Source organism: Ursus arctos, unplaced genomic scaffold, assembly GCF_023065955.2.
Source record: "Ursus arctos isolate Adak ecotype North America unplaced genomic scaffold, UrsArc2.0 scaffold_32, whole genome shotgun sequence".
Taxonomy (NCBI): domain Eukaryota; kingdom Metazoa; phylum Chordata; class Mammalia; order Carnivora; family Ursidae; genus Ursus; species Ursus arctos.
The window spans coordinates 30,948,183-30,971,673 of NW_026623008.1; the positions used below are offsets into that span (position 1 = coordinate 30,948,183).

The following is a 23,491-nucleotide window of genomic DNA, read 5'->3' on the forward strand; positions in this document are numbered from 1 at the left end:
CTAGGAGAAATTATGCACTTGCTATGTGCCAGGCACCTCTAATCCCTTCACATACATTAACTCACCGAATCCTCATGCAGCCTCCCTTTACAGAGGAGAAAGGGAGGCTCAGAGAGGGGATGTGACCTGCCTAAGGTCACACAGCTAGGAGGTCCCAGAGCCAGGATTTGAACCAAGCCAGCTGAAAATAAAGCCAACATTCTGAAACCCAAGACATGGTGCTGACAGCTTTCAATCATCGGTTCGTACACACGGTGTGACTGCCAAGCCTAGAAATCATACTTCAGAATATTACCACTGGTTATCTTTAGAAGTGGGGTTATAAGAGTTTTATCTCCTCCTTCTAGGTTACCTGTATTTCTAAATGTTCAACAATGGAAAAAAATGTATTGTATTATAATGTAAACATATATAATGTGTGTTATAATAAGGACAAAGAGGATAAAAAATATTTATTTGGAAAATGAAACGAGAGTCACGTAACAAGCAGTAATCTCAAGCCACTGCATGCCAGGCGTGGGCAGCCGAATAAGGCAGAAGGACCCACCAAGTGTAACTACGAAGGTATGAGAACCCCACAGTACTCTGGGGAGACCATGCACATGGTGGGGGCCTCACCTAACAGGGCCATACCCCCCCAAAGGGACAGCACAGACAGCGACTCGCCTTTCACCCTATGTTCACCCATGTGACCTCGCTGAGAGCTCCCCCCCCCAAGCTGGGAGGCAGGCATCGGCATCCCCATTCCACAGGTGTGAACACTGAGGCAGAGAAGGGAAGTCACGCCCGCGGCTAGGGACCCAACAGCCAGAGCCCCATGGCTCCAAACCTGGGCAGTGTCTTCAGACTGCTGCCGCCGTCCACAGAAGAGCCACCTTTTGGGGGTGACTCAGGCCTCAGAACAGGAACTGGGAGACACCCACAGAGCCTCCACAGAAGCCCAGCCGACCCCGACTAAAGCCAGGACAGATGGCTCACACTTGTGCTGCTGGGTCAGCCAGCATGCTGGGCATTCCAAAAATTCCTCCAAAGCTTTTTGCTATCCCCCCTTTTCCAACAAAACCCCCATTTTTAATGAACCGGAGGAAGGAAAAGCAGAGGGGCTGTGACTAAGGCCTGTGGAAAAGGCAATCCTGGGAGGCTTGACGGCCTTTCCAGGGTTAGTGCCAACAGTAATTGGGTGCCTGTCGCCTCTCCAAGAAGAAGGTGGTCTGCTAGATGCCAACACTTCCCCTCACATCCAAATCCCACGTGCATCATGGGAACAGGTTTGGCTGCCAAGCTGACAGAAGGGTGACCAGGAGAACCGTGCCCCTGGGGCCCCCGCTCCCCCATCACACCCTGAGCACACCTCTCTCTGCCTCCTCTTCTCTCTCCCCTGAGAGGGCAGGGACCCGGCACAGGCCCTGGTATACAGTGGGTGCTTAATAAATAACAAAGATGGAAAAGATCAACTGTCCCAGGGGAGAAAAGGAAGCACTGCACTGAAATTCTCAGGGGAGGGATGGTATTTCCCACAGGGTCAGCGGAAGATGGGGAGAAGGCATCAGGCTGCCTTGAGTGTTATTATAGGGAGTCTGGGTTTGCAGGAGGCAGGCCTGAGTTCAAATCCAGACTCTGCCACTTCTACCTCAAGCCGAGTGAGTAAGAGGCTCTAGGAGCTACCCATCCAGTTCCCCTTCCCCAATGAAAGAGGCCCAGAGAGGAGAAGGGGCTCACCCAAGGACACACAGCAGAGTAGCTGGCATTAGAACCCAGAGTCCTGACTTCTGGCTCAGAACTCACTCTACTACACTCTGTGTTCTCTCCCCATGAGCTAGGATCCCTTCACGTGCCAAGTACAGTCCCTGGCATGCAGGTAATCAGTTCCAGAAACAAAGGCAAGAGTTCCCAGGGCTGGGGCCTAAAATGAAAGAAACGATCATGGGCAGCTTCCTAGACCAAAGGGTCCTGGGAGTTCCCCCACCAGTGATGGCCAACCCAGGGCCCAGGGCCCTGGGCAGCGCTCCACAGGCACAGCGCCAACCAAGGCCCAGCCTTCATGTCCGGGCAGGTCGGGCAGTGCCAGTTCACATGGTGACCTCAGTGTCCCCAATGCACCCACTGGCATCTCCTTCTGCCGGGAGGCCCCGCATACCCCGAGTTTCCCTCCCCCAGCAGTGTCGCCCCCCCCCCCGGCCCGGGTAGACAGCCGGTTCCCAGAAAGGGCTTTCATCACTGAGGACACAAAACAAAAAGAAAAGAATTATAAACAGTTGGTGGGGAGCTACAGCCTGACCCGGAGCCTTTGAAAGTACAGCTGGACACCACTGACCAGGACGACATTCACACACAAAGGGCCTCTAGTGCACCCTGCCTGCCACTAGCTGCGAAAGGGGTGGGGGGACAGGCGCTCCAGCTCTCAGAGGCTCAGCTTCCTCATCTGTAAAATGGGAATGACCCTAACATCTGTCTTCATAGGCTGAGGAAAGGATTCCGTAAAGGATGAGATAAAATAATGCACCAACCCACGTGTCCATCCAGGGAGCTGGAATATAGGAGCTGGAATATAGGAAGAAATATATTTATTATAGCTCCTGTGACTATTTCTGCTGCTACAACCAGCAAGAGAGATTTGGATCGTGATTTATAAAGCAAGTACTTGGTGTATCTTACACACATTTGTTTTCAAGACCCTAAGGTGATCTTTTTGGTGGGAAGGGTTCCCATCTTTCAAGGGCCTACTACGTGCAGGAAGCTTTATATGGTTATCTTACCCAGTCCCACAAGGACCTCACAGGGAAAATCATAGCATTTTCTTTCTGCAGAGGAGGACTGAGACTCAGAGAGGCCAAGTCACTTGTCCAAAGTCATACAGCAATGAAGTGATGGAGAGAGGACAGAATGTTGGGACTGCCCAGCTCTGTCCTGCTTTACCACCAGGGAGATGATAGGGGTTGGGGGTCACTACCCAGGGGCTAAAGTCAGGCTCCCTGGGCCTGCATTCACGCTTCCCAGGAGGGAACCTGGGCATGTGACTCCCTCTTTGAGTCTCAGTTTTCTCTTCTGTAAAATGGGGGCATGAGAATCAAATGAAACACAGATGAACACCATGCCTAGGAGAGAATGAATACTCTCTACTTCTTGGTTTTATTTTACTCTAAATAATAGCACTGTTCTCAAAAGCCGATCCTCAGCAAGTAGAATAAAGGCAGCCTCAGTCATTCACCCCTAACTTTTTTTTTCTTTAAAGATTTTATTTATTTATTTTTTTGGGGAAGCATGCACAAGCAGGGGGAAGGGCAGGGGGAGAAGGAGAGGGAGAGAATCCCAGTAGGCTCCCCACTGAGCATGGAGCCCGATGTGAGGCTTGATCTCACAACCCTGAGATCATGACCTGAGCCAAAACCAAGAGTCAGATGCTTACCTGACTGAGCACCTGGGTGCCCCAACCCCAAACTTCTGAAGGCACAGAGGCCTGGGCTGAAAGCCACCAGGCTCACACAGGTCAAAGACTAGCCTTTCGTGCCTCCAGTGACACCTTGGCCCTTCCGAGACTCACCTTACAGATGAGGAAATGCTCAGAGAGGTGAAGCAACCTGCGTGGGGTCACACAGGAATCCCATGTGTGGGGCACCCCAGAACCTCTACCTGCCACCCAGCTTCCTTCAGAAACCCACCCCTGACACCCAGCAGAAGCCTCTATAAATGGGGACCCATTAACAGACAGCCCTCTAACTGCAGCAAAGGGGGCAGAGGTCCCAGAAACATCCCTTTCCTCAACCCTTACCCCAAGGCCCTGCAGGTACCCAGGACCAGAAGCAACCCCTCGGGCCTTTTCAGACTAATAATTAGTTGAGATAATAATGAAGATAATGCTGACGCATGTACATTCACTAGCACACACCATGTATTATCCCAGTGAATAAGGCAGACGCTAGTATTATTCCCATTTTACAGATGAGGAAACTAATGGAACAAAAGGTCTAACTGCCAGGCCCAAAGTCACACAGCTGGAGAGTGGTGGCGCTGGGGTTTGAACCCAGGCAGTCTGAATGCAGATTCCCCACAATATTCTCAAGGGGTACTCGGAATATCCCATTCTGCAGAATTCCACGTTCCACCCCAGTCCGGACTGCATTAGCTCCACGCTCACAGGCACCAGCAGCAGAGCGGCCACGTGGTGCCAAGTGTCGCACAGCCCTTCCTGCTAACAGTCAAAAGCGTGGATCCTACACTCACTTTACAGATGGGAAAACTGAGGCTCAGAGAGGTCAGGAGACTGGTGGAAGGTCACATGACCCACAAGGCCAGAGCTGGGATCTGACTGGAAATCTGACCCCTCCACAGCCTCCCCCTGGCCTCATGGGCTCCCGCCCCACTGGCTGCACGTACCACAGCCTGAGGAACTGTAAACCGAATCCAAAGCAAAAATCAATCAAGGGGCGCCTGGGTGGGTTAAGTGTCCGACTCTTGATTTCAGTTCCGGGTCGTGGGATTGAGCCCTACGTCTGAGCCTGCTTGAGACCCTCTCTCCCTCTCCCTCTGCCCTTCCCCCTGTGCACTCTCTCTCTCAAATAAATAAATAAATCTTTTAAAAAAATCAGTCAAGACAATGGTGCCTCACCTTCACACCTCACATCACAGACACGAAATACCTGTTTACACATCTTGCTTGTGCTTCACAGCAGCTCTGCCAGAGGGGGCACATTATGCCCATTTTCCAGATGGGTAAACTAAGGCTCACCCACATGAACTGCCTGTTCAGGGTCATCAACTCTAACCAGGTCTCCTCCTGCAGAGAGAGCCCTGCTCTGATGTGTCCCACACAAATCAGGCCCCACAAGGCTCAACGCCCTCTCTGGGCAGACCCTCCACCTGGACTCCATCCTGCCCCCTCCAAAACCTGATTGTGATAGGCCGTGTCACTGCTCGGGAAACATGTATTCCCGCCCTCTCAGCCGCCGTCGGGGCAGTACACGTCTTTGTGCCTGACGTTGGGCTTGGCCGTGTGACTTGCTTGGACCAACAGAGAGCAGAAGGAACACCACCCGAGTTCATAAAAGAGACTTTCTGACACACCACGGGTTCCCATTGAACTCCCGAGCATCTGCCGTCCACCAGAGAAAAGCCACTGCCCATCGGCCTGGTTATCATGATGAAGATATGTAGGGCAGATACGCACCCAACTCAAAGCCTGATGCCCAGCCTGTGCCCCAAAACCCAGCCAAGTTCAGCGGAGTCATCTGCAACCCGGTAGCATGAAACAAATGGTTCACTATTGAAGTTGAGAACTTGGAAGGAAGTTGGGAGATACTCGTTACACAGTATTATCACATGAAAACGGGACTAATACACAGCCACCTATCTGTAGAGAGAAGCAGGTGGACGTGTGTGTACAATAGGCAAACATCTTCCAGGACAGGCCCCAGCAGGCTGGATTCAAACCCAAGGGCTGCGAAATGTGCTGCCTGCAGGAACGATCACCCTCCCTACAGTCACCCCAAATGCTACTCCGTGACCACCAGTAAGACGGAGCCATCCACCGTTCCCTCCCCCTGAAATGCACCAATCGGCTCTCTCTCTCCCTTGGCCTCACGAGGAATGTGAAACGTTCAACAGCTCAGGAGGGAAACGGGGCAGGCGAGATCCAAATCCCAAACCCCCTTTACTCCAACAGCTCCACACCCTGGAATCTGCCGTCTGTTGGGAAGGCAGGAAGCGCGCAAACACACAGGAAAGCGATGTCTATTACACCCCTGGGCGTCACAGCAAAAGCAAGCCACTCAACGCCCATCCACAGAGGATCCGTCCGATAACCAACACCGCCCTCAGGCATTGGGGTATTATTCAGCTTTTTAAAGAGTAGGGTCAGTCAACACATTCTGAAATGGGAAAGGACCCAAATCTATTTTTAATTTATGTGTGAAATTCTTTGTTTTATCATCGCTGTGGTTAAAAGAGTATGTCTACATGTACGGATTCATTGTTTCTTCCACCACTGTCTGCAGAGCAAACAAGTGAAGACAGATAGGGTCTCTGCTTTCCTGGAGCGTGAAGTCTAGAGGCGGAGGAAGGCAAGGGTAAGAACTCCACTACAACACGTTAACAAGTACAGTAACAATCAAGGCATACTCAGCACTGACCACGAGCCAGGCCCTTCTCCATTACTCTGCACAAAAACCCTCCGAAGGAAGACCTGTGGTTTACCCCTGGTCACTAACAAGGAAACTGGGGCTCAAAGAGGTTACAACAGCTGCCCAGGGTCACGGAGCAAATAAGTGGTAAAACCAAGATTCGATTCCTTCCATGTGGCTCCAGGGTGAACATAAAAATAACTTAATTAGCAGAATGTGATAAGGACTGACTGACGTAAGCCATTACAAGGAAAGACATTTTGGCAAATCCTGAAGTTCTTAGACAAGGGGAGCCACGGACATTATCAGACCATTTAACAAGAGGCATCTGGCCAATCACTTTAGGAAAATGGGCTGTTTCATCAGAAGGTTTGCAAAAGGTTTCATACTTCCCAAACACAGTGCCTGAGAACAGTTCCACCTCAACACAGAACCAAACCCTTAAAACCCACTATGAACATCACAGAAGCTGGCAACCAATGCACTGAATTTCAGTTTTCTGGGTTAACACGCTGAGGCCTTGTCACCAACCTCCAAACCTCTTCTCGCTTTGCCTTTTCGTGATGCTGGGGGGCTCGGTGCCCGAGGTCAGAACCGAGGTGAATTGAGCCCGGGCAGAATCACCTCGGATGTTCAGGAGGTAGAGGCCAAGGGGTCAAGGGTCAGCTCAGGCCCTCTGGCTTCTCTCTCCTACAGGCAGATGCCCTGTGAGGTGCACTGGCGGGGCTGACAGGGGATGCCCCAGCCTGCTGGTCGGGGTCAGAGCTGCGGCTGTGAGCAGGAGGGCCAACAAGCTGGAAGGTGAGTGGGCAGGAAGGCTCTGGCTCTGAGTGCTCATGGGCATGAGTCAACACCAAATACTCTGGCAGGGTGCACGTAGCAATGCTGACCTCCAGAGCTGGGCCCCCAACAGGCTGTGGCCATTTAGAATCGGTTTATGATTTTCATTGAGTTTTTCTCTTTCTTTTTCTTTTTCTTTTTTTTTTTTTTTGGTTCCCAAAATACCTCAAATTACAAAAAACACACATTGGGCTTCCATCCATAGCTGACAGCAAATAAGGCCCTGCCTTGGTTGGAGAATCTTTTCTGGAATGACCCACCATTTGTCTTATCCATAAGCCCTGTGCCACCATCTTTCTCCTGAGCCCAGGCAGCAGTGTGGGTGCTACTCCCCAGCCTGAGGGCCCTACCCCGGGCTGGGCTCCTGGAGCCTCTGCAGCCCCACAAGCTGCAACCTTTTGGGATGGCACACTGCCATCACTCAGAGCTCAGTCTCTAAGGCGGGGAGGGTCACCCCTCTTCTCTCCAGGTACAAGAAGCAGGGTTCTCCCGCTGCATGGAGGTATACAGTCTCAGGCTAACCAACGCAAATGGAACTCATGCACGGAACCACCGGAGCTTGCACCATTCGCAGGAACAGTTTGGAAACTGGCACAAAACAAGGCAATCTCTCAGAAGGCCATCAGAGGTGCTTCCAGCTTGCCCGTCTGCAGCTGGAGACTCAAGCTGCGGGGGAGGGGGGTGGCCACACCAACTCCAGCCTAGTGGAGTGGGAGGCTGCCCTGTAGAGTGTGGCCTGGAGGAGAGATGATGCTCCGGAGGTGGTGGGGGCACAGGTGTGCAGGGAAAGGCAGGGAAAGGCAGCCAATGCATGAATGACCCCTCTGCATTATCTTGCATAGGGGACCCCGTATGCTCAAAGGCACTTTTGCAAGGGCCTTGCCAGAGGCTCAAGCACCCAAGAGAGGCTCAGGTCCCCATTATCCTGTGGATGGGCTATCAGTGAAGAAGAAGACCCAGAACCCCAGGTTCCTTCAGTGGAATCCTAACTGGTAGAGATGCAGGTCCCCGCTGCCCCTGTGACCCCTGCTGCTTCTGTGCCCACTGATTTTCACTCTGGGCCTTCTGGGGCTGGACTCTGCAGGACTCAGGATGCAGGAATCCCCCAGTGTGTTGTGCTCCTCTCCTGCCCCTTCCCTGAGCCCAGGGCTGTCCTCAATGAGTAAGGAAATGCATTCAGGGCTCCGAGGCTGGGACTCTCACCCATGCTGCTTTTCCGGTCTGGGGAAGTCGACCTGGCTGGTGAGCTGAGTCTCATTGCCAGGCAGCGGGCATGAACATGGCGCTCTGCGCGGTGACCACGTTGTGCAGGTGCGGCCCTGCCTCCCTATGTGCCACTGCCTTGTACCTGTACCAGGCTTGCCCGCCCATGGCCTGCTGCTTCCACAAGTTGTAGTAGGTAGGGTGAGGAGTAGTGGCGCCTGGAGCTTAGCAGCCTCGACGACAAGCACCACCACGGGCACACTAGCCGGGCTCTCACCAGTGATGTCGTACGCCATCCGGATGAGCTCATAGTGCCGCTATTTCTTCACACCTACAGGTGGAAGGAAACAGGGGTCAGCTGGCCCAGGACCACCTCCCTCTCTTGGAACCACACCGAGGGGCTGCAGGGCAAGCCGTGGGTGTCACCAGAGGGTCACTGAAATGTTCTCGTCCTCCTTGCCTGGCCCCAGGGTAACAGCCACCATGCGCCACAGCAGACCCGTCCCACTCTGAGCTCACGGTAAAGGTGGCAGCAGGTCACTTATAAGGCCACTTTAACAAACTAAAATAAAAATCTGAAAAGAAATAACAAAGAAAAACCTTACGGACAATACATTTAGAGCAACGTCTATTTACTGAAAAAAATCCACGTAATAAGCAGACTGCCCAGTTCAGACCCACGTTGGCCAAGCATCAACTGCAATACTGGAAATCCTAGCCAGAGCAATTACACAAGAAAACTAAATCAATAAAAGGCATCCAAACTGGAAAACAAGAAGTGAAGGTCACTCTTTTCAGATGACATGATATTATATGTAGAAAACCCCAAACACAACCACAAAAAAAACTACTGAACAAATTCAGTAAAGTGGCAGGGTACAAAATGCATAAAAATGTGTTGCATTTTTATACACTAACAATGACGTATCAGAGACATAAACGTAAAAAAACAATCATATTTACTACTGCCTCAAAAACCCGAAAGACTTAGGGACAAATTTAACTGAGGAGATGAAAGCCTCTCTACTGACAACTCTAAGATATTAAGGAGAGACACCAAAGACAACAGAAGTTAATGGACACTCCACGCCCATGGATTAGAAGAATTAATAGTGTTCACATGTCTATACCACCCAAAGCCATTTACAGATTCAATGCAATTCCCATAAAAATTCCAATCATATTTTTCACAGACATAATTATAGCACAGAATCTTTAAAATGTGTATGGAACCACAAAAGACTCTGAAGAGTCAAAGCCATCTTAAGAAAGAACAAAGCTGGAGGCATCATGCTCCTTGGTTTCAGATTCTATTACAAAGGTCTACTGATTGCTGGCATATTGGCATCAAAGCAGACACACAGCTCACCAGAACAGAAGACAGAGCCCAGAAGTAAACCTACACATCTACAGTCCAGTACTTTATGACCAAGGAGCCAAGAATATGCAAGGGGGAAAGGACAGTCCCTTTACTAAGCGGTGCTGGAAAAACCGAACAGACCCATGCAAAAGAATGAATCCGTACCACTATCTTACACTTGACACAAACATTAACTCAAAATGAATTCAAGGCCTGAAACCTTACAACTCTTAGCAGGAAACATAGGGACAAAGCTGCCCTACGTACTACTCAGGCGTCATTTTTTTTTTTTTTTTGGATCATGTTCCAAAAGCCGAGGCAATAAAAGCAAAAGTAAATAAGCGAAGCTACAAGAAACTAAAAAGCTCCTGCCCAACCATGAAAATCACCAACTAAATAAAGAGGCAACCCACCGCCTGGGAGAAAAGACTTGCTACTCATAAATCTGATACAAGGTGACTTTCCAATATATAGAATGAATTCCTACAACTCAATCACAACAACAACAAAAAACAAAGTGGAAGGATTTTCCAAACGGACATTATGCAGAGAAGACACAGAGACGTCAACAGTTCCGTGAAAAGATCCTCCACATCAATAATCATCAGGGAAATGCAAATCGAAACAACACTGAGGTATCGCCTCACACTGCTTAGAAGGTTCAGTATCAAAAAGACAGAAATAACAAACGTTAGCTAAGATGTGAAGGAAAGGGATCCCTGGTGCACTGTTGGTGGGTACATAAGTAGGTGCACACGCTGTGGAAAACAGTATGCAGCCTCCGCAAACAAAAGAAAAATTAAAAAGAGAACTACCCTACAATTCAGTAACTTCTCTTTTTAGTTTTTAACCATAGAAAATGAAAATACCTATTTGAAAACATATTTACACCTGCATCTTTACACCTGCATCTTCATTGCAGCATTAATCATATGTAACTAATTTAACATATAAAGCATCATATTGAAGTATACAATATGGGTAGAATTGTCAGCTGTACCATTTTGTAATTGTTTATGTGAATTTTAATAAATTAGAATTATCTTCAATGCAAAGTTCATTGGCACAGATCTTTTTAAGCTCCTTACAAAGTTCTGGGGAATGAATTAAGTTAAAAGAAGATAAAATAATCTTTAAGTATTCCCTTCTTCCAGTTTTGGCACACCTAAGCTATAATACATAGCAATGTATTCCAAGCAAATTACTGCAAAGAGAACTGCTCTAAATCCCTCTGTCTTTTGTTTAACATATTTTAAGTATCATGTGTAAAGTGACCAGGTATTACATAGATTAATTCAGAGTACCAAAAATAATCTGTTAAACATTAGTAAAGCTTACTTATTTTTTGAAATTAAAAGACACATAAATAGATGTTCTCATTTTTAACCTACACTTGATCAATTGGCTACAGACAGCTTAAAATGTGTTCACCCTCCTTTGGGACAATGGATTTAAATAACTTTTAATGACTATTTATTGCACTCTTCTCTTTTGGTTCAACAATGGATCTGACCCAATTAATACAGGCCCATACTTTCCACAGTCATAGTTCTTTACTTCTTGATTCCATATTCACCCTACATTGCTAACCAGGGTAAAATTATGTAATTCCTCAAGTATTCCTTTCTTGTCCTCAAATGTTTAATATTTCCAATTTCTGTTAGGTCACTGTGTATTCCTTGGTGGTAGGGATTGTATTTAGCATTCTCCCTTCATTTAATTTCTTACTTTTGACGAATTTATTGATTAAATTTTCTTTCTGTTCTCTAATATCCTTCAACTCTCTCGTGTTGAATGTACGGTTCTTTGATTTCCTCTAAAGAATATTCTGGGGACAAAATTTTGGCGTTCTGTCTTTAAATTTGTTTAATAGCAGCATAAGTACTTATAGTGCAGATATTGCTCTAAGATATAAGGAAACTCTTTATTTACTACTAGCGCTCAAGTGAGTAAAATGAAGCCTTGAAATAGGTATTGAAGTCAGCTAGTCTCAAACTTTCTTGGGCCCATACTGTATGTCAGGAACCTGTCCTCAAGGATCTCAGAATCTTACTCTTCAATACTGACTCCAAATAACCCATTGCTAAGTGTGATGATACAGGTATGCAGTAAGGCAAATGTTGTTTTATGGAGTTTGCAAATTTCTCCTAAAAGAAGCTACCTTTCCCCAAAGAGGCAACTTTGTCTTTAATGATAGGCATTGATTGGCTGCACAGAGGAGCAAGAAGAAAATTTTAGGCAGAGATAATTATATGTAGGGAGGTATGGAAGCATAGAGTATTCTGACATATTGAGTGAACAGAAAATAGCTAGTATGTTTGAATTATGGTATAGCTTGGATGGTGAAGAAGGGAGAATTTTTGATGAGGACAGAAAGGTTAGAATGATAGCTTTGAAGGGTCTTAAATATGATTCAAAGTAGTTTGAAATATATTCTGTAATTACTTAGGAGTGCTTGAAATGGTAAAACAGAGACTGAAAAGTATTGAGGTTTTACAGGTTGATGGTAGTAACACCGTGAAGTAACTCCTGTATTATTTTAATAACCTAGGTAAGAAATGATGAAGGTCTGGGGCACCTTGGGTGGCTCAGTCAGTTAAGCATCTGTCTTCTGCTTAGGTCATGATCCTAGGGTCCTGGGATTGAGCTCCTTGTCTGGCTCCCTGCTCAGCAGGGAGCCTGCTGCTTCCCTCTCTCCCAGCTCTTGCTCTCTGTTGCTATCTTTGTCTCTGTATCTCTCTCTCAAATAAATAAATAAAAATCTTTTAAAAAATAAATAAATAATTTTAAAAAAAGAAAGAAAAAGAAATGATGGAATTCTGACCTGAGGCCATGGAAGGTAATGAAGAAGAGGTTCAGATTAACTTGTCAGGTAGAATTGTGAAACTTTGGTAACAGAGGTTGTACAAAGGATGACACACGACAAAAGCACAATCTCTAACCAAATACTGTCTGAAAAATAAGCAACACCAACCCAAAGGCAACTCCTAGGGATCCAAGTTTTAAAAAGTTACACAAATTCATATTAGACTAGAAGAGAATATCAGCACCCAAGCCTGTGTACCTCCCTGGAAAAACAGCAGAGTTAGCATCCAGGTATTAGTCCCTGGCTGAAGGTGAGACACAGATGAAAATCTTTGCACTGTGATAGCAGCTTCTAAGCCACACACACGTCTCCTAGTAAAGGATAAAATTCTACCTGGTCTAGGAGACTTAAGCAAAACCATTGACTGATAAGTGGCTTATGATGTCCCAATGGTAGCCAAATGGCAAGATTAGAAACAAGGAAAAAAAATGTCTCAGCAGGGACCTCAGAGGCAACACACTGCAGGGGCAATAAACTTCTGAGTTCATTCAGCCAAGGAACTAGACAAATCAAACAACTACAACCAACCAATCACATAATTACAAGAGCATCAATGTTGGAGAGAAGAGAGATCAGTTACCAGAGTCACTGCAATACATTATAAAAAGTGTCCAGTTTTAATCAAAACTAATGCGACATTGGAAGAAACACAGTTATGTCCGTACATGAAATAAAAGGTCAAGAGAAATTGCTTTTGTGGAGACTCAGCTGTTGCACTTAGCAGACGAAAACTTTGAAGTAGCTATTATAATTATTTTCTGAGAACTAAAGGAAAGCGTGCCTAGAGAAGTAGAGGACGGTATGAAAATATCAAGTAGAGGGTATCAAAAGAGATAGAAATTATTTTTTAAAAATGGAGATTCTGTTGTTGCAAAGTACAGTAACTCAAATGTGGAACTCACCAGAGGAACTTACCAGTCAATGTGAGCCGTCAGAAGAAAGAACCAGAGAATTTGAAGATATATCTGTAGCAGTGATGCATCTCAAGAACAAATAGTACAATAGAAAATGAGGAAAAATTACAAAGCATTAGGAGAACGTGTGACACCATTAAATACACCAATATATATGTCATAGGATGTAAATTTTGACTTCTAGATTGGACCATTAATCTCATCAAGATATTATAAATTCATATAGGGAGTTCAGGAAGAATAACAGGTTTGGGAAGGTAGGTAACTAATTTAGTTTTTACATATTGGACTTGAGATGTCTTCAAGATACCCAGGGAATGGTTCATTAGGAAGTTGAAAATAAAAATTTGCAGCTCAGAAATGAGCAGAAAGGAGAAAATGATATTACTGAGAGTAAGTATAAATAGTAACTACCACCTTGAAGGCCAGATGAGCAAGAGGAAGAGGCATTACCCAGAACCCATAAATGCTGCTGGGACAGTGTCAGCATTTCTGATGTTGGAACCTCTATCCTATTACTGAATAAGAAGATAAGATGGGGCGCCTGGGTGGCACAGCGGTTAAGCGTCTGCCTTCGGCTCAGGGCGTGATCCCAGCGTTATGGGATCGAGCCCCACATCAGGCTCCTCCGCTATGAGCCTGCTTCTTCATCTCCCACTCCCCCTGCTGTGTTCCTTCTCTCGCTGGCTGTCTCTATCTCTGTTGAATAAATAAATAAAATCTTTAAAAAGAAGATAAGAGCCCATGCACTTGATAAAACTTTAGGAGCCTTGAACCCTTCAACATTGCTGATGCTGCTGAGCCCCCCAAAATAATTCTGGAATCCACAGTTGCCCAATACTGCTGCTGCCTGATCCCAAAGCAGAGGAATACAAAGGCTCTCCTCTCTTCCTGCCATCCAGTATCACATTAGTGTCTTCCACTGATAGAACCTGATAGGCATATGACTGCAAGGGAGTTCAGGAAATGTAATTTTCAGAACTGTAGCTATCTCCTCTAGAGAGAGGACTATAGGAGCGCTAATATGGGGCTGAGAGTCAAAAGAGAAATAATCAGAATCATCTTCCCATTTGGTTGCTCAGCATCCATGCACATCACTCCACCTTTATTTAAATTTCCAATCAATGACAGTTGCTTCAGCATAAAGACTCATCTGTCCTGCCCACAAATTAAGATATTGTCCCTTTTTTCTCCAAAAGGAAAGCTAAACATTCTCATAGGTTACTATATTCATCTCAGGTTAGTGTTGGGATTTCCTCTAGTTTAGTTATAATCCCACAGGAATATTCTGTAACTTAGAGACTAAGTGGTAAAGTTAATCACCAACATCTCCTTGATGAGGAAAAATCAAAGAAAGAAAGTGAATTTGAAAATTCTTAATAAATATCATAAATACACAATTTTACCATGGTACACAATTCAGGAGGAAAATATTCTTAGTTAATATAATCATCATTTTCCTACCAATGAGTCATGAGACCCAGTTATCCATTGTTGTCTTCTTTTACTGCAAGTCCAGTGCAAACACGATGGCTCATGATAGTTTTGTAATGGAGGGGTTTGCATACAGCACTGAATCTATCACTTGCCATGGCTACAAGCAACATCATCTCACTTCCACCTAAAAGGTGAAGAAAGAACATCTGGACCATGGAGACTTCGTAGGAGATAGCCTTATATTCACTAATTAGGTCACAGATCATTTTAGGAGTAGCAAAGGAGGCCAGGGTCATATCAATAAAGGAGAGGTTGACCAGTAAGAAGTACATGGGAGAGTGTAAGTGAGGGTCCAGTTTTACTCCAAAGGTAATAATGAGTTTACCTAATACAGTGGCTATGTAGATAATTGAAAAAAAATAAGAAAAAGCAAATCTGTAACTCATGAAACTCTGTGACTCCCAGGAAAATAAACTCAGACTCCATGGAGTGATTTTATTTCTCCATTTGTTTGAATATTGGCATATGTTACCTAAAACAAAACAAAACAAAACAAATTAGAATAAAGTCTGTGAATTAAAGTTGAGAGATGCAATACATATTCACTTAACTCTCCTCCTAAAATCAACTGAAATGTGCAAAAAGAATCAAAAGTGTTGAATAATATTGAATTAAATTTTTTTTGAATGAAACATGGACACAATTTCTTAGCAAAGGTTATGAGGGATTTCTGCCAAAAACTGAGACGTTTGAACAAGATTGATGCTGACAATACCTAAGTCATATCTGCACTAATCTTGAGAAAAGTGGTACGTGAGTTGGTGAAAGAATTTAGAAATTCCTTGCCCCTTTTTTTAGAGAATAAAAAAGATTTTTATAGATCTATCAGTCCATGGGAAAAGAAGAGGTTTCATCTTGAAATCTATTTCTACACTGCAAAATAGTGAGGGGCATAGCAGTGGAGGAGAGGCCAAATGGTTTTCTAACTAAAAAGCAGGACCAAGAAAAATGAAATTAAGTAGATGAAATATAGAACATGCAGAATGTAGGAGTCAGCTGGAAGTCAGCTGAGCAGCAGTAATAAACACTGAATTTTAGACAGTTGAATCTATTGTTGGCCAAATTAAGGTGGCTTCTCACCTTTTTCCATAAGGTGGAAAAAAGACTCAGATGTTTGGGTCTTCTCCCATGGGCTCTGACTTTACCTCCAGGCCTATGAACTTAGTAGATGGGAAGGTAGAGTGCTCAGCGATGGCACAAATGGATGCTTGTTGCTAGCTTACTACTGCCTTGTTTAAGTTACTTGCTTTGTCGAGTGGTTAAATATCCTAATGGTTTTGGTATAACATCCAGATTATTTATAAGAGTATGATTGTAGAGTTCTTTTTTTTAGATGGTTATTTATCTTCTTTAATTTTTTTTTATTTTAGTGTTTTTTTTATTATATTATGTTAGTGACCATACAGTACATCCCTAGTTTCTGATGTAAAGTTCGATGATTCATTAGTTGCATGTAACACCCAGTGCACCATGAAATACATGCCCTCCTTACTACCCATCACCAGTCTATCCCATTCCCCCACCCCCCTCCCCTCTGAAGCCCTCAGTTTGTTTCTCAGAGTCCATAGTCTCTCATGCTTCATTCCCCCTTCTGATTACTCCCCCTTTCTTTATCCCTTTCTTCCCCTATCGAACTTCCTAGTTCTTATGTTCCATAGATGAGAGAAATCATATGATAATTGTCTTTCCCTGCTTGACTTATTTCACTTAGCATTCTCTCCTCCAGTGCCATCCATGTTGCAGCAAATGTTGAGAACTCGTTCTCTCTGATAGCTGAGTAATATTCCATTGTAAAAATGGACCACAGCTTCTTAATCCAGTCGTCTGTTGAAGAGCATCTCGGTTCCTTCCACAATTTAGCTATTGTGGATAATGCTGCTATGAACATTGGGGTGCATATGGCCCTTCTCTTCACTATGTCTGTATCTTTGGGGTAAATACCCAGTAGTGCAATGGCTGGGTCATAGGGTAGCTCCATTTTTAACTTTTTAAGGGACTCCACGCTGTTTTCCAGAGTGGCTGTACCAACTTGCATTCCCACCAACAATGTAGGAGGGATCCCCTTTCTCCACATCCTCTCCAGCAATTGTTGTTTCTTACCTTGTCAATTTTTGCCATTCTAACTGGTGTAAGGTGGTATCTTAGTGTGGTTTTGATTTGAATTTCCCTGATGGCTAAGGATTTTGAACATTTTTTCATGTGTCTGTTAGCCATTTGTATGTCCTCATTGGAAAAGTGTCTGTTCATATCTTCTGCCATTTTATGATTTGTTTATTTGTTTCTCATGTATTGAGTTTGAGAAGTTCTTTGTAGATCTTGGATACCAGTCTTTTATCTGTAGCATCATTTCCAAATATATTCTCCCATTCCGTGGGCTGCCTCTTAGTTCTTTTGACTGTTTCCTTGGCTGTGCAGAAGCTTTTTATCTTGATGAAGTCCCACAAGTTCATTTTATCTTTTGTTTCTCTTGCCTTTGGAGATGTGTCATGAAAAAGGTTGCTTTGGCCGATGTCGTAGAGGTTGCTGCTTATGTTTTCCTCCAGGATTTTGATGGATTCCTGTCTCACATTGAGGTCTTTCATCCATTTGGAGTTTATCTTTGTGTATGGTGTGAGAGAGTGGTCAAGTTTCATTCTTTTGCATAAAGCTGTCCAATTTTCCCAGCACCATTTATTGACATTTATTGAATATGTCATCTGCAAAAGCAATTTATCTTTTTTTTTTCTGATTTGATCCCTTTTATTTATTTTTTTGACTGATTGCTCTGGCTAGGACTTCCAGTACTATGTTGAATAGAAATGGTAAGCATGGACACCCTGACCTTGCTTCTGACTTTAGCAGAAAAGCTTTTGACCTTTTACCATTGAGTATGATGTTTGCTGTGGGCTTGTCATATATGGCTTTTATTATGTTGAGGTATGTTTCTTCTCCACTCACATTTTATGAGTTTTTTTTTAAACCATGAAAGGGTGTTGTATTTTGCCAAATGCTTTTTCTACATCTATTGAGATTATCATATGGTTTTTATCCCTCATTTTTTAAATATAGTGTCTCACATATATTGATTTACATATGTTGAACTTTTCTTGTATTCTAGGGGTGATTCCCACTTGATCATGACATATGATCCTTTTAATTTGTTGTTGAATTTGGTTCCTAATATTTTGTTGAAAATGTTTGCATGTATATTCATCAGGGATATTGGCAGTTTTCTTTTCGTGTAGTGTCTTTTTTTTTTAAAGATTTTACTTATTTTAGACAGTGAGGAAGAGAGGAGAGGGAGGGACACAGGGGAAAGGAGAAGGACAAACAGACTCCACACTGAACGCAGAGCTCAACACATAGCTCTATCCCAAGACCCTGAGATCATGCCTGAGCCAAAACCAAGAGTTGGACACTCATCAGACTGAGCCACCCAGGTGCTTCTTGTGGTGTGTTTTTTGGCTTTGGTAATGCTGGCCTTGTATCCCCCCTCAGTAACAATAATTTGGCAGCCAACCATGGACAAAAGTGCCTTTGTGGGAGCTTTGGGATCTAGTTAAGAGATTGTGAAAATCCCAGTGTAACCCATGATCAATGAGGGCCATTTTGAGTAGGCAGACCATGCCCAGGTGGCAGACTCACTGATCTAGTGTCTGGGTACAGATTCAGAAACAGCTGCAGTCTCCCTGTGGACTTGGCTAAACCATATTTGGTCCTGGTCTCCCCACCAACACCATCTATCCACCAGGACCACTAAGAGTCACACTCGCCTGTGCCACAGGTAGCAGTCCTGAGAACCTCAGACCTTGAAGTGGCCTCTGACCCAATTCTGGTCCCTTTTAGCCACTAGTTGTGTATGCCAAGGGACCAGGTGGTAGACACATCTGTCCGTGTCCCTGAGGCAGGCCCTCTGAGCTTGGTCCAACTGTAGATCCTGATATGGCCCTTTAATTCAGTCACAGGCTGGGAACACTCCTGCTGCCAAGCATCAAAAAGTAAAAGTACTTAGGAATAAATTGAATCAAGGAGGTGAAAGATGTGTACACTGAAAACTGTAGGACATTGATGAAAGAACTTGAAGACACAAGCAAATGGAAAGATACCTTGTTCCTGGATTAGGAGAATTAATATTATTACAATGTCCATACTACTAAAAGTCATCTATAGATCTAATGCAATCCCTGTCAAAATTCCAATGGCATTTTTCACAGAAGTAGATAAAACAAACTTGAACTTTGTATGAAACCACAAAAGACCCAAATAGCCAAAACTATGGAATACCGTTCAGCCATAAGAAAAAGGAAATTCTATTTGTGACAACATGAATGAAACTGGAGGACATTACGCTGAGTGAAATAAGCCAAACACAGAAAGAGAAATATTGTGTGATTTCACTTACATGTGGAATCTAAAAAAGTTGAATTCATCAAACCAGACAGTAACATGGTAACTGCCAGGGGCTGGTGGCCAAGGATGGGGGTGGTGGTGGAATGGGGAGATGTTGGTAAGATGATAAGTTCTGGGGCTTTAATATGTAGCATGGTGACTATAATTAATAGTATTGTATTGCATACTTAAAATATGCCAAGAGAATAGATCCTAAGTGTTCTCACCACACAAAAAGTGTAATTGTGAAAGGTGATAAATGTGTTAATCAACTTGAGGTGGTACTCATTTCCTCACAATGTATATATATATTAAGGCATCATTACTTGTATAACCTCAAAAAATTCACTGTACAACTTAAATACATATAATTATTGTCGTTCATACCTCAATAAAGCAGGAAGAAGAATGAAGGAGAAATCTATACTTTCTCATAAAAACAAAACCGAGGGAATTCACTGCCAAGTAGACTTGCACTATGAATAATGTTTAATGTTTTCAGGCAGAAGTAGTGTGATACCAGACCGACACATGGATCCACCAAAGAAATGAAAAGCAGTGGGAGCGGAATAAAAGAAATATGTATGGTAGCAATATGTTTTGTTGATGGCATAAGTAAAAGTAGAATTTATGACAAAAAAAGTCACCCAAAGGATGAGAGTGAGGAATTGGGGATATACTGGTGTAAATCTCTTTTACGACACATCAGGTAGTGATATTATTTGAAGTTAGACTTTGATTAAATGTTTTTAATCCTAGAACAACAATTTAAAATATTTTAAAAAGATATAAATAATAGGGAAATGATGAAGTTAAAATGGATTCATAAAAACTAACACAAAAGGGGGCAGAAAAAGAACTGATTAGATAGAATAAATAGAATGCAATTAGCAAAATGGTAATTTTAATCTAACCATATCAGAAATTGGATTCAATATAAATGATCTAAAGAAACCAAGAGACTGGGATTATAAATTAGAAATAAAAGGAAGACCCAACAATATGCTGTCTACTGAAAAAAAAAAAAGACTAAAAGTAAAATAAAATCTAAAAAATAATTAAAAAAGTAAAATACATACTATTCAAACATTAAACAAAAGAAAGTCGGAGTAGCTACATTATATTAGACAAAATAGACTTCAGAATGAGGAACATTACCAGAGAGGACATCTCATGATTCAAAAGGGGTCGTTTGCATTTGAGCAAAAGAGCAATTAATGACATCAAGAAAAACAAAACTTTATGCAAGAAATTGTAGCAAACTCTGCAGCTACAGATACTATTTACAAGGTCATAATAATATAAATGTGAACACGGATCTAACAAAATCATATTACTGAACTGGGAGGCTCCCAGGTCCTATATATATAGGCTTTCCATGAAAAAGTCATTCCAACCCCTCAGGAACGCTGGTCCCATTAAAACCACGGGAAAGCACGTGTGTCTCGGCACATACCAGTTTGCTTCTCTTAAAGGCGGTTTCCGATGCTCGTGCAGGTGGAGCAGCGAGAAGGGACGCTATTCACGTGCTCAGTAACCTCAGCAAGCGGCCCTACTGGTTCCACTTGGAGTAGCTGAAGAGTCCGAAGGCAGTTCACCTCGAGGCTGGCTGGTGGAAGCGATCTTATGCTGGAAGAGAGCACATCCCGCATGTGGAGTGTGTGTCACAGACCCTACTTCATGTTACTCAGTGGGACCCCGAGGGTGAAGCTGATATCTTGATATTTGGTCGGCCTTATTACCAGAAAGATGTAGCCAAGATGATCATGAATTTAGCCGACTATCACCACCAACTCTGGGCACAAAGCTCAGAGGAGGTCCCTGCCCAGGACGCATCCACCCAGCGGTCCCCTGAGGCTGCCCGCGAGGCTGCGACCCCCGCGGTCCCCTGAAGGCTGCCTGTGAGGCAGCCACCCGGAGCCCCCCCCCCCCCCCCGCACTGCCAGCAAGGCGGCCACTGGGAGCTACCCCCCCCCCCGCCTGCCAGGAAGCTACCGGGAGCTACACCCTCCCACCCTGCACTGCCCGCCAGGAGGCTACCTGGAGCTCCCCCGCCCCGGCTCTGCCCACCAGGCTGCGACCCAGAGCTCCCCCGGCGCTGCCCTCGAGGATCCCCACCCCCCCAGCCCCCCAGCCCCCCCCCCCCCCCGCGCTGCCCGCAAGGCGTCCACCCGGAGCTCCCCCCAGCGAAGCCCACAAGGCTGCGACCCGGAGTTCCCCCCGGTGCTGCCTACGAGGCTCCCCTCAGCGCTGCCCGTGAGGCGGCCACCCGGAGCTCCCCCCAGCGCTGCCTGAGAGGCGGCCACCCGGGGCTACCCCCCCCCACCCGCGCTGCCCACGAGGCGGCCACCCGGAGCTCTCCCCCCTCCCCCCGCGCAGCCTGCCAGGAGGCTATCCGGAGCTCCCCCCGCCCCGGCGCTGCCTGCGAGGCGGCAACCCAAAGCTCCCCCCAGCGAAGCCCGTGAAGAGGCAACCCGGAGTTCCCCCCGGTGCTGCCTACGAGGCTCCCCTCAGCGCTGCCCGAGAGGTGGCCACCCGGGGCTACCCCCCCCACCCGCGCTGCCCGCCAGGAGACTACCTGAAGCTTACCGCTGGCGCAGCCCATGAGGCGGCCACCCGGAGCTCTCCCCCTTCCCCCCCCCCACCACAGCCCGCCAGGAGGCTACCGGGAGCTCCCCCAGGCGCAACCCGCCAGGAGGCTACCCGGAGCTCCCCCTGCCCCAGCGCTGCCCGCAAGGCGGCAACCGTAAGCTCCCCCCAGCGAAGCCCGCGAGGCGGCAACCCGGAGTTCCCCCCGGTGCTGCCTGCGAGGCTCCCTTCAGCGCTGCCCGGGAGGGGGCGACCCGGAGCTCCCCCCCACCCCCCCCCACCCCCGCGCAGCCTGCCTGCCAGGAAGCTACCTGGAGCTCCCCCACGGCACAGCCTGCGAGGCGGCTACCCTAAGCTCCCCCCCTGCGCAGCCCGCCAGGAGGCTACCCGGAGCTCCCCCGCGGCACAGCCCACGAGGCGGCCACCTGGAGCTACCCTGCAGCAGCCGGGAGGCGGCGACCCAGAGGTCCACCAACGCTACCCAGGACCCAGTTACCAGGTCATAAAACACTTCAGGCCCGGGAGCAGGAGCCAGGCAATGATAAAGTGGAAGACCTTGCTGCTACTCTATTCATCTAAGTCCCGCTTCTTCAGGCAGAAGCTGGGGAAAGAATGGTATGGGTAGTTCTCAGTCCCTGTCCCCAGGTAAATGTTTGCAAACACTGATCTAAAGAGTTCTAACAAAGAATCGAATTTCCCTTAAAAATAAAATAGGTGATGGGGATTAAGGAGGACATGTGATGAGCACCAGGTGTTGAATAAGTGTTGAATCACTAAATTCTACACCTGAAACTAATATTACACTATGTTAACTGAAATTTAAATAAAAACTTTAAAAAAGAGAAAGAAATGAGCTATCAAACAATGAAAAAACATGGAGGAACCTTAAATGCTATTACTAAGTGGAATAAACCAGTCTGGAAAGGCTACAAACTGTATGATTCCAACTATGACATTCTGGAAAGAGCAAAACTATGGAGACAATAAAAAGATTTATACAGGGTAAGAGGGAAAAAACGACCCACCCAGAAGCATTTCCACCATGTTTCCCAAGATTCAAACTTTACCGCTTAGGTTTGATACATTCGGCAGGAGAATATCAGGGACAAGAAGGAAACCTTAAAAGTGTTCAAACAGCAAGATTAAAAATTCAAACAGTGAGTTGATGTGGCTGGCCATGCCTCCCTACCTTGGGCTGACCGAGTCTCTCCCTGGAGATTTACTTGGGGCTCAGGAGCCCGGCTCAGCGCTGCAGGACTGGAGGCCATTCCCCACGCCAAAGCGGACTCCAGAGCCAGGCGCCAGGCGGGGGGCGGGGAAGTCTGTGCCTGAGCATGCGCCTTATTGGCTCCTGCCCGGAAGCCGTTGGGGAGCGTGCACCTGCAGCCAGTTAGCTTGCAACCCTCGTGCATGTGCTCTTGGTGCTAGGGAGGCCTGCAGGCAGCTGTGCTGCTTCCTTGTTTGTTACTAAGGCACTGTGATTGGCAGCCCTGGAGAGTCTACTTTTTCCAACTGTATTAAGGAGACCCAGGGAAAAAAAAATAACGCTTGCCAGGGGTGGAGGTGGAGGAAAGATTAACAGAGGACACAGGATTTTTAGGGCAGTGAGAATACCCTGTATGCTATTATAAGGATGGCTGGATCATTATATATTTGTCCAAAACCATGGAATGTACTCCAAGAGTGAACTTTAAGGTAAACTGTGGACTTTGGGTGCTTATGATGATGTCAATGTCCA

The 23,491-nt window shown here is 45.8% G+C and overlaps 1 long non-coding RNA gene across 1 annotated transcript; it reads right to left on the reverse strand.

The window, feature by feature from the left end:
• Positions 1-17,510: 17,510 nt before the first annotated feature.
• Positions 17,511-23,036, reverse strand: LOC130542307 (uncharacterized). The gene is made up of 2 exons (XR_008956775.1): positions 22,943-23,036; positions 17,511-20,793 (listed from the first exon to the last, which is right to left on the reverse strand). It is a non-coding gene; the product is annotated as an uncharacterized LOC130542307 (long non-coding RNA).
• Positions 23,037-23,491: the final 455 nt, after the last annotated feature.